The sequence below is a fragment of the Petaurus breviceps genome, unplaced genomic scaffold (assembly GCF_028583685.1).
Source record: "Petaurus breviceps papuanus isolate PSGF00001 unplaced genomic scaffold, PetGlider_PUasm1.0 99, whole genome shotgun sequence".
In the NCBI taxonomy this organism is placed as follows: Eukaryota; Metazoa; Chordata; class Mammalia; order Diprotodontia; family Petauridae; genus Petaurus; species Petaurus breviceps.
This window is the reverse complement of record NW_027187465.1, coordinates 19,300,293-19,311,442: the sequence shown is the minus strand read 5'-3', so window position 1 is coordinate 19,311,442 and position 11,150 is coordinate 19,300,293.

Below are 11,150 nucleotides of genomic sequence, written 5' to 3'. Positions count from 1 at the left end.
CCCTCCCTCTCCTCTCCCTTTTCTGAGATGGTAAGCAATCAGATATAGGTTATACATGTGCAATTATGTATAACATTTCGATTTTCATCATCTTGTACAAGAAGATGTAAATAAAATAAAAGAATGAAAGACAGAAAGTGAAAAATAGCATGCTTTAGTCTGTATTCAGACAATATCAGTTATTTCTTTGGAGGTGGATAGCATGCTTCATCATTAGTCCTTTGAGATTGTCTTGGATCTCTATATTGCTGAGAATAGCTCATTCTCTCCAGCCTGGGCCTTTCCTCCTCAGCCTCTCTGCTGCTTCCACCTCTATGAAGCTTATCCCAAGAAGTTTTGACTCTCCCTCTGTGGGGCTTTTCCTTATATCCAGTATTGCTCCTCCCTTTTCAGCCCCTTTCTGTTACGTCAGCAACAGGGGTTCCCTGTTCAGCCCCTTCCTGTTAAATCAGCAACAGGAGTTCATAGCTTCTGTTTCTTTAACAGAGGCTTAATTTGAACTAGGTGCTAAGTACCTCTCAGCTTAGCAATACAAAAGGAACTTCAAATTTGATTACTATTACAAATGGACATCTTTTCACCCCTGATCTTATTGGAAATGCTTCTTGCCTATCCCCATTATGGATAATGCTTGCTGGTGGCTTTAGATAAATATTACTTATCATTTTAAGGTAAGCTCCATTTATTCCTATGTTTTTTAGTGTTTATGATAAAAATAATTATATTTTGTCAAAAGCTTTTTCCATATCTATTGAGATAATCATATGATTTCTGTTGATTTTGTTATTGACATGGTCAATTATGCTGATAGTTTTCCTAATATTGAACCAGCTGTGCATTCCTGGTATAAATCTCACTTGGTCATAGTGTACGACCCTTGTGATATATTGCTGTAATTTCTTTGCTAGTATTTTATTTAACTTTTTTGCATCAATATTCATTAGGGAAATTGGTCTATAATTTTTTTCCCTCTGTTTTGGTTCTTCTTGGTTTAGGTATTAGCACCATATTTGTGTCATGTTTGTTTTTTTTTTTAGTTGCATGCACAATGCATTGATCTGCTTTTTCTCTATTTTACTGATGTCAGCAATTAGAGATATAAAATTTCCCCTTCTTTGTCTTCAACCTATAAATTTTGGTTTGGTGTCTCATTGTTGTCATTTTCTTTAATGAAATTATTGATTGCTTCTAAGATTTGTTCTTTGACACACTTAGTTTTTAGGATTAGATTATTTAATTTTCAATTAATTTTAATATCTCTTTCCATTTGTCATTATTGAATGTAATTTGTGTTGCATTATGATATAAAAAGGATGCATTTACTATTTCTGTTTTTCTGCATTTGGTTGTAATGTTTTTATTTTCTAATATATGGTCAAATTTTGGGTAGGTGCCATGTACTGATGAGAAAAATGTATATTCCTTTCTATTTCCATTCGATTTTCTCCAGAGATCAATCATATCTAACTTTTCCAGAATTTTATTTACCTCCTCAACTTCCTTCTTTTTTGTTATATTTATCTAGTTCTGAGAGGGGAAAGTTGAGATATAATTTTTATTCTCTATTTCCTACTGTAACTCATTCAATTTCTCCTTCAGAAATTTAGATGCTATGCCATTTGGTGCATATATGTTTGGTATTGATGATTTCATCGTCTATGGTACCTTTCAGCAAGATTTAGTTTCTTTCCTTATCTCTTTTAATTAAATCTATTTTTATTTTTGCTTTGTATGAGATCATGATTGCTACCCCTTCTTTCTTTGGTTCAGCTAAAGAATAATAAATTCTGCTCTAGTCCCTAACCTTTACCCTGTTTGTTTCCGATGTGTTTTTTGTAAACAACATATTGTAGGATTCTGGTTTTCAATCCATTCTAATATCCACTTCTGTTTTATGGGTGTGTTCATCCCATTCACATTTATAGTGATGATAACTCTGTATTTCCTTCCATGTTATTTTCCCTTATTTATCCCCCCCTTTGCTCTTACCTGCCACCCTTTCCCTCCTCACAAGTGTTTTACTTCTAATCACCACCTTCCCCGATCTACTCTTCCTTTTATCATTCCACACTGCCCTTTCTATTATCCCTGTCCTGCTTCTACTTTCTTATAGGGCAAGACAGATTTCTATATCCAACTGAGCGTGTGTGTTATTGCTTCTTTGATCCAATTTTGATAAAGGTAAGGTTTAAGTTTTGCCTGCCACCCTCACCCATTTTCTCCTACATTATAATAGCTCTTTTATGCCTCTTTAATGTGGTATAATTTAATCCCATTCAATCTCTCTCCTCCTACTTCCAGTGCAATTTTCTTTCTTTCTTTTTAATTTTACTTTATTTTTTGGGGGGAAGTGGATATCATTCCATCCAAATCACCTTATAGTGGCAGCTAGGTGGCACAGTGGATAGAGCACCAGCCCTTGAGTCAGGAGGACATGCATTCAAGTCTGGCCTCAGACCCTTAACATTTACTAGCTGTGTGACCATGGACAAGTCACTCCAATTGCCCTGCCTTCCCCCCTCCAAAAAGAGAAAAAAATCACCTTATATCCACACCCTCTGTCTATATACACTGCTTCTAATTCTTCTTATAGTAATAGTTTATTATCTTGCCATATAGAAATTAAAAGTTTAACCTTACTGAATTTCTTAGATTTTCTTTTTCTTATTTCTTTTTTTACCTTTTTATGTTTCCCTTGTGTTATATATTTGGAGGCCAAAATTTTTATTAAGCTCTGGTCTTTCAATTAAAGATGCTTGAGAGTCTTTTATTTCATTAAATATATATCCTCCCCCCCCCCCAGAATGATTATATTCATTTTTGCTGGGTAGGTGATTCTTAGTTGTAATTTTAACTCCTTTGCTTTCTGGTATATCATATTCCAAGCTCTCTGGGTATTTAATGTGGAAGCTTTGAAATCCTATGTGATCCTGACTGTAGCTCCAAGATATTTGAATGGTTTCTTTTTGACTTCTTGCAGTACTTTCTCCTTGATCTGTGAGCTCTGGAATTTTTCTATGATATCCTGGGAGTTTTCATTTTGTGATTTCTTTCACTTGGTAATTGGTGGATGCTTTGACTTTTTATTTTGCTCTCTGGTTCTAATATATCAGGGCAGTCTTTGATGCTCAGGTTTTTTTTTAATCATGGCTTTCATGTATTCTAATAATTCTTATATTTTCTCTCCTGGATCTATTTTTCAGGTCAGTTGTTTTTCCAATGAGAAATTTCACATTCTCTTCTTTTTTTTTACTTTTTTTGATTTTGTTTTATCATATCTTGATGTATCATAGAGTTATTAGCTTCCACTTGTTCAATTCTAATTTTTAAGGAATTATTTTCTTCATTGAGTATTTGTATTTCCTTTTCCATTTCTTCAATTCTATTTTTTAAGCAGTTATTTTCCTTGGTAAATTTTTGTATATCTTTTCCCATGCTATTGACTCTTTTCATGATTCTCTTGCATTACTCTCATTCTCCCCACCCCACCCCCCAATTTTTCTTCTACTTCTCTAATTTGCTTTTAAAAAACTTTTTCTTTTATTTATTTATTTTTGCTTTTTGGAGGGGTAATTGGGGTTAAGTGACTTGCCTAAGGTCATACGGCTAATGTGTTATGTCTGAGGTCAGATTTGAACTCAGGTCCTCCTGACTCCAGTGCCAGTGCTCTATTCACTGCACTACCTAGCCACCCCATAATTTGCTTTTTAAACATTTTTTAAAGCTCTTCCAGGAATTCTTTATGGGCTTGACACCAAATTACATTTTTCTTTGAGGCTTCACATGTAGCCATTTTGACACTATTGTCCTCTTCTAAGTTTATGCCTTCATCTTCCCTGCCAACATAATAACTTCCTATAGTCAAATTCTTCTTGTTTTTGTTTCTGCTCACTTTTTTTTGCTTTTTATTGTGACTTAGTGTTTTAATGTGAGAGTTGGGCTCTGGTCTCACACTGTCCTAAGCTTTTTGTGCTGAGTGTCAGGGTCTTGCTGCTGGCTTTCACTGGGCTTCAGGGCTTAGCTGTTTGCTTTCGTTGGAGGGTAGGCTACCCTTCTGGCTTGTGCTGGGGACTGGGGCCTCCTTGTTGACCTCCCCCAGGGGAGGTTTAGCTACTGGCCTCCCCATGGGTGGGACCTTTCTTCTGGGTTGCTATTGTAACAGAGTCTTTCTGGTGGCTTGCCCTGGAGAATAGATCTGATTTCTGGTCTGTCCCAGGGATAGGGTCTTGCTGCTGGGTTGCTATGGAAACAGGGTCTCTCTGCTGGCAGTCCCCAGAGGTTGGGTCTTGCTGTTAACCAGCCCTACGGTCACTTCTAGTCAGCAATAGCTTCAAGGTCTTGCTGGTGGCTTGTGCTGCAGGTGGGGTCTCTGGGATGGGGCCTTGTTGAGCTGCACAGACTGTTCACTTGCCTAAGGAGTTGCTGATCTGAAGGAGGGTGGGACCTCACTGGTCGATTGCCCCAGACTTGGAGCCTTCCTGCAGGCCCCTGCTCTTAGGTTGGCTGCTGCTGCTTTTGGACCTCTTACCCCTCCCACCACAGTGAAACAGACCTTTCCTGCTGGCCCTGTTAGCTGCTTACTTGTTCCTACATCAATTCTGAATCAGTTTTCTAGCTATTTGGAGGGACATTTGAGAGGACTTCAGAGAGTTCTTCCTTACTCTTCCATCTTGGTATAGGAAGTCCTTCATCTTTTCTGATGCTGTGACTTTGTCTCAACTTATTGGCAAACAGGCCATGTCTGTTCCCTTCCTTCTATAACTGTCTCAGGCATCTAAGTTTGGTCTTCCCACCTAGATCATGGGGTCTTAGATTGAAGGGACCTCAGATGTCAGCTAGTGCAATTACTTTATTTTACAGATGAAGGAACTGAGGTCTGAGGTCATATAATTACCTCATGGGATTGTAGATTCAGAGCTAGGAGGGAATTTAAAGGCTATCTACTCCAACCCCCTCATTTTACAATGCTCTAGCCATGGTAGCCTACTTGACATTCTTCATAAACACTACTTTTCTGAGCCTTAAGATACACTGTCTTCCTTATGTGGAATCTACTTCCTCCTTACCTCTGCTCCAAGTGAAGGAACTAAGGCTCCTGCCCACCCTCCCCTTGTTTCATATTCCTGCATTTATTATTGTGCTGGACTATCAGCAATGAACTCTGGTCCTCTCTTGTTTGTCACCATCCAGCACAGCAATGATGTCCATACACTACCTTTCACAGGAATATAGATTTGGGACTGCAAGAAATTTCAATGGGATGATGTTTAGTCCAACTCCCTCATTTTACAGATGGAGAAACTGAAACCCAATTGTCTGAGGTAGGATTTGTGTATTGATTGAGGAGATATTGTGGAATCCTCTCCTCCCCTCCCTCTCCCCTTCTCTCTTCTCCTCTCCTCTCCTCTCTTCTCCCCTCTCCTCCTCTCCTCTCCACTTCTCTCTTCTCCTCTCCTCTCCTTTTTCCCCCTCTTTATCTCTCTTCTCATCCCTGTGTCTCTTTCTGTCTCTGTTTCTCTCTATGTAATTTCCACCCATCCCTCCTAACTCTGCCCTCTGAGGTCAAGCAGAACAAAGCTAATCCCTTTCCCTATGACAGCTGAAGGATTGGAATTTGGGGACTGGCTTAGGACATGTGTGAAGACTGAGACGAGAGGCCCCATTCATCTTGCACCCAATAAATGCCATGGGAATGTCGAAGGGGAGGAGAGGCAGGTGCTACAGTAAAGTTCGAGGCTGTGGTGGCCTTGTGCGGCATCTCTGCAATGTCTGAGAGACAGAGACAGAGAGAAACAGAGAGAGATAGAGACAAGCAGAGAAAGGGAGAATGGAAGGGAAGGGAAGGGATGAGGAGGGGAGGAGAGGAGAGATAAGGTCTCTTTAATCTCTTCCTATCAAATTTTTCTAGTTTTAAACTTTGAGAGAAAAGATGAACAATGTCAACCTCTCTCTTCAGGCTGCTGTGGGGAGAGAAGACTCTAGGAAGTAGCTGAAATTGGAGGATCTGGTAGGATTGCATCCCTTTTTTTTTCAGTTTTCTACACTTGAGACTTCAGGGAATTTCCCCTTTGGGTGAGATCTGGCATTCTGTTGAGCTGAGAAATCTTGCTTCCAGTGGGAGAGCTCATTCCTCTGTCTCCCAGGCCAGGGCGCTTTCTGAATTTCCTTGTCTGGTATATATTCTCATATATGTAATTTCTGCATCTGTAATGTCTGGTGTATATATATATATATTCATATACATACTATATATATACTATATATATATATGTATGATTTCTCTGATTCCTGTTTGCTATTGACTTGAATAAACGAGTGTCTTTTCTATTTGTTGTTGTGTGTGTTTTCATTGTGGAAGTGGCACCTTGTGAGAAGAGATTGAAGCCTCTGATATCGAGTCTGGGACACTCATTTCCCCATTAATGATTAGAGACCAGGAGCTTCTCTTAAACCTCTGTTACTTCCCCAAACTACCAATATTTAAGAGAACATGTAGATTTAACTCTAGCCCTGCACGTTCTCTCTGAAGAAAGCTGAGTAGTCCACCCCCCCCCCCCCCCCCCCCTGTTCCCCCCCACGCCCTCCCCCCCAGCCCAGCTTCTCCTCCTGGTAGGAATTACAGTCTCCTTTGAAGACCAATGGAGGAGATGCCAGAGATGTCTGTTCTCTCCTCTCTTGGAACTACAAAGAGATAGTCACATTCCACATGTTGTGTGTGTGTGTGTGTGTGTGTGTGTACCAGTTCAAACTTCCTATAGTGTTTCCTGCTAGTGTTTTTCATGGGAGAGAAACATGAATGTCTAAGTGATGGCACAAGTGTGCAGAGATGTGTGTTAGGATGTGAGTGAGAATGAGAATTCTGGAGAGTGATTGAGTTTGAGTGTGACTGAGTCTAAGTGAGTTAATGGGAATACCTGGGAGTGTGTGTGTGTGTGTGTGTGTGTGTGTGAAGAAGAAAAATGAAAGTGTGTGTGAGAGCAGCAAATGAGTTTATGAATGGGCTGGCAAGAGAAAATGAATGGGAAAATCACTTAAGCTCCCGGAGCCACAGTTTGCTTATCTGTCAAATGGGGGTAATCATGCCAGGAGTACCTGTCTGGTAGGGCTTTTCTCAGGATCAAATTAGATGAAATGCACTCTTAAATCTCATTGCACACTTTAAATGAGTACGACATGCGACTAGCGTTATTATTCTTTGTTCCCATCTGCGATTTCCTTGGTGGTCGTACTTTCTGGTAAGGAAAGCTCCCTTCCCCAGAGCACAATAGAGTCTTTGATCTTAGATGCCTGACGCATTGGAAAACACAGTGCATGTGTCAGCAACAGGATTTGAACCCTCATCTCCTTGATTCTGAGGTAGTCTTTGTATCCATTACTTCACACTGTTTTCCTTTTCTAATTCTTCTCCTCCTCTCTCTGGGCTTTCATTTTTTCCTCTTTAAGAAGAAAGGATTGGATCTGATGGTCTTTATGTTTCTCCCAACTCTATTTCCTATGATCCAGGGTGATAGGATGGAGAGGGCACTAATTCAGGAGTCAGAAGACCAGGGTTCAAATCCAACCTCTGATGATTTTTACCTTCCTGGGTCTCAGTCTCATTATCTGTGAAATGGGTGGGCTGGACTGGCTGGCCTTTGAAGTCCTGACTCTAGATATAGGATCCTGTATGTGATGAGTGTGAGTGAGGAGTGAATGAGGGTAAATTAGGATGTGTCTAATGTTGCCCTCGGGGTAAATGGCCTATCTTTTCCTTCTGTCTCCCCAAAATAGCCCCTGATCTAACCTTGGCAAAGCTGCTTGGAACTGTCACTGTTTGGTCTGGGGCCATGTCCCTAGAAGCTGGAGGGGAGGTCATGGAAGGGAGGGAGGGTGGGGCATAGGGACTTAGATCCTCATGGGACATCTTGCCATCTGGCCAGCAAAGTGGGTGCTTGGAGCCCCACGAACCTCAGTATGTGCACTGCCCATCCCTCTTGGCTCCCTTGGGGCTTCCCAGTTTCTATTCCACCATCAAGATGACACCAGTGTCTGTAAGGGGCCTAGAACAGAGCAGATGGCCTGGTTCCCTCAGTCATGCAGGGGGTGCTGCCCAGTGAGAAGGGATGGGGCACACAGCCCACACCCACACCACATGGGCATACACGCTCCTCATAATTGCCCCATTGTAGCTGCATGCATAGCTCCTGTCCACTCCTCTCACCCAGCCAAGGCCCCTCTAGCTGAGAGCTCCAGCAAGGGTCCCCACTCTGCTTTGTCTGGTAATTAGCCCATCAGAAGGAGTAAGGAAGCTGTGGGAAGCCTTCCAGTTTAGGAAGAAAAGGAGGCCAGTCTCTGGCTGTCTATTAAGGGACCAAGTCCAAATTTCTGTGTGCAGAGAAAAAGCAAGCTCAGAAATTAGCACCTCTCCAAGTAACAACTGTCATTTCTTCCTTCAGCTTAAAAAAATATTTCTCTTGAACACATCTACAGAATGGGATGGGGGGCAGGGAAGGAGGGGGACCCTCCTCACCCTTTCAGGAAAGAGAAAAAAAATCTGAGTCTCAGGAGGGGGCTAGGACCTTATTCAGTCATAGGAACTAAAGGTGAAAGCAACTTTATAGGTGATATAGTTATTTTACAGAGAAGGAAACTGAGGCCCAGAGGGAAAAATGACTTGGCAGAGGTCACACAGGTAGAAGCAGAAAGATCATATCAGGAAGGGATCTTGGAGCATCTGACTCATTCATTTAATTTAATAGAAAAAAAAAAGCTGAAATGCAGAGAAGGAGGTGATTTTCTCAAGGTTTTCCAGAGTCCGCAGCAGACCCAGGACTCTAACTTCAAATCCACCTCCTTTGCCCTCTCTTCTCCACATGGGTCACCTAGGCAATGATGACTCCAAGGCATATTTCTCTGGGGATTTCTAGTTTGCAAAGCACTTGCTTCCCTGAACAAACGATTTCAAGGGTTTACTGGGATGAAGTGTTAGCGCCTCTGACAGTTGGCAAACTGAGGCTCAGCTGGGAAAACTGACTTGCTGAAAACAAGTAAATGGAGTCTGGGGACTTGTGAGGGTCTTCTCTCTCTTTAAGGACAAGGAGCCTTGGGAAAGAATGTTAGATCCTTACAGGAAAGCCGAGTTCCGACAGGCATTGGCTACAAGTCAGAGCCTTGACTGCTGAGCCCTCCGAGCTGGGCAGAGCAGATGCATTTCAGGGATTCTGACATGATAATCATAGAATTTTCAGAGCTGGAAGGGCCTTGGGCAGCTGGGGGTCTAAGCTGATGGAGTGGAATAGATGCCTTGTTTCTGAGTCAGGAAGACTTGAGTTCGAATTCTATTTCAGGCACTTACGAGCTGTGTGACCCCAGGCAAGTCACCTAAACTTTGCCTCAATTTCCTCAGCTGTAAAATGGGCTTCAAAATAGCACTGACCTCATAGGGTTGTTGTAAGGATCAAATGAAGTAATATTTGTAGAGTTTGTAGCAGGTGCTTAATAAATGCTTGTTTCCTACCTTCCTTAGAACAGAAGGTACTAGAACTGGGAGGGCCCTTAGAACCGGGGATGTCAGAGCTAGGAGGGCCCTTAGAACAAGGGATGTCAGAGCTGGGAGGGGCCTTAGAACAGGGGATGTCAGGACTGGGAGGAGTTTTAGACATCATCTAGTCCAACTGCCTCACTTCACAAATGAGGAAACTGAGGGGAAAGTGACTGGTCCTGAGTTCAGCAGGTAGTAGAGCTTGTGTAATGGAAAACATCCTGGAGTAGTTGCACTATGAACAACCTATGGGGCTTTGGATGGTGCCTTCCCTTCTTTGGGCCTCAGTTTTCTCCTCTGTAGAATGGGCTGGGGTTGAAGTAGATGAGTTCTGAGGTCCCGGCTCTATCTCTCAGTCTTGGATCCTCTGACTAGCTCACCTCTTGGTCCATAACCAGCTGCGATGATAAACGTGTACTAACGATCATAACTGCTGCAAAGGGGGAGGGGAGGTTTCAGAGTAGGCATCATCACTTCCCTTTGACAACTAAGGAAACTGAGGCATACAAGAGTCGAGTCACTTATATTCATAGACCTAGAACTGAGAAAACCTCAGAGGCCATCCAATCCAACCAGTTCCCCACCCTCGTTTTATAGTGGAGAAAGCTGATGTGCCCACTGAGGTTAAATGATTTGTCAGTAAGTATTAGAGGTGAAACTTGAACTCAGCTGCTGGGACTTAGGAGTCACTGCCTTTCCTACCAAGCCTTACTGCTTCTTTTTTTTTTTTAGGAGGGGGGCATTCAGGGCAATTGGGGTTAAGTGACTTGCCCAAGGTCACACGGCTAGTAAGTGTTAAGTGTCTGAGGCCAGATTTGAACTCAGGTTCTCCTGACTCCAGGGCCGGTGCTCTATTCACTGGGTGACCTAGTCGCCCCCCTATTCTTTCTAAGACCAGTTAGTGGTTAAATTAGGGCTTCAGGAATCTTAGCTTGACTGCCCTGACACGGCTATAGCCCAATTAGTAAGATCATTGGTGAAGAAGGAAATGTGTAGTGAGGGGAGTAAGATGAGAGGGGTGGCAGGCAGACCCACTCACCAGTTCCTCCTTGTGGGGGCTGCTGCTTTCAAACAGAAGCAGTTGGAGGCTGCTTTTTCAGCCACAAACCAGGCCCAATAATCCTTGTTTGCAAAGCAATTTGACATTCTGTGATAAAAGTGGCCCTATGAAGGATTCTTAGAGATTTACAAGCAGAAGTAAAATTTTATTGACAATTGTTATTTGGTAGACACCTGCTTAGTGGTTTCCATCTTGCCGAAGAGTGAGATTATTCAGACACTGATGGGGCTGGGAGCCCAGAGACTGTAAAGCAGCAGCCGCCCACATCCTGCTTTACAAGCCTGCAGGCCTGGCCAGTCAGCACTTAGGGAACATTTCAATGCAAGTCAGGCGCCCTCAGAGATTCACAGTGTGCCTGGAAGCTTAGCCTAAGAGGCCTCTAAACCCCAGTGGAAGGTCCAGATCCCCCCCAGAGGCTCTTGGTCAGAGCAAAGATTACACACAGTTGTCAAGGCCAAATCCTGGCCCTCCTTTTTCTAATCCCCCTCTCTCCCCAGCAAACAGATCGCCAGATGGCTCCAAGGGCCAACGAGAACTGAAACCTTTGCAAGATTTCCGTCTTCTCAGGGC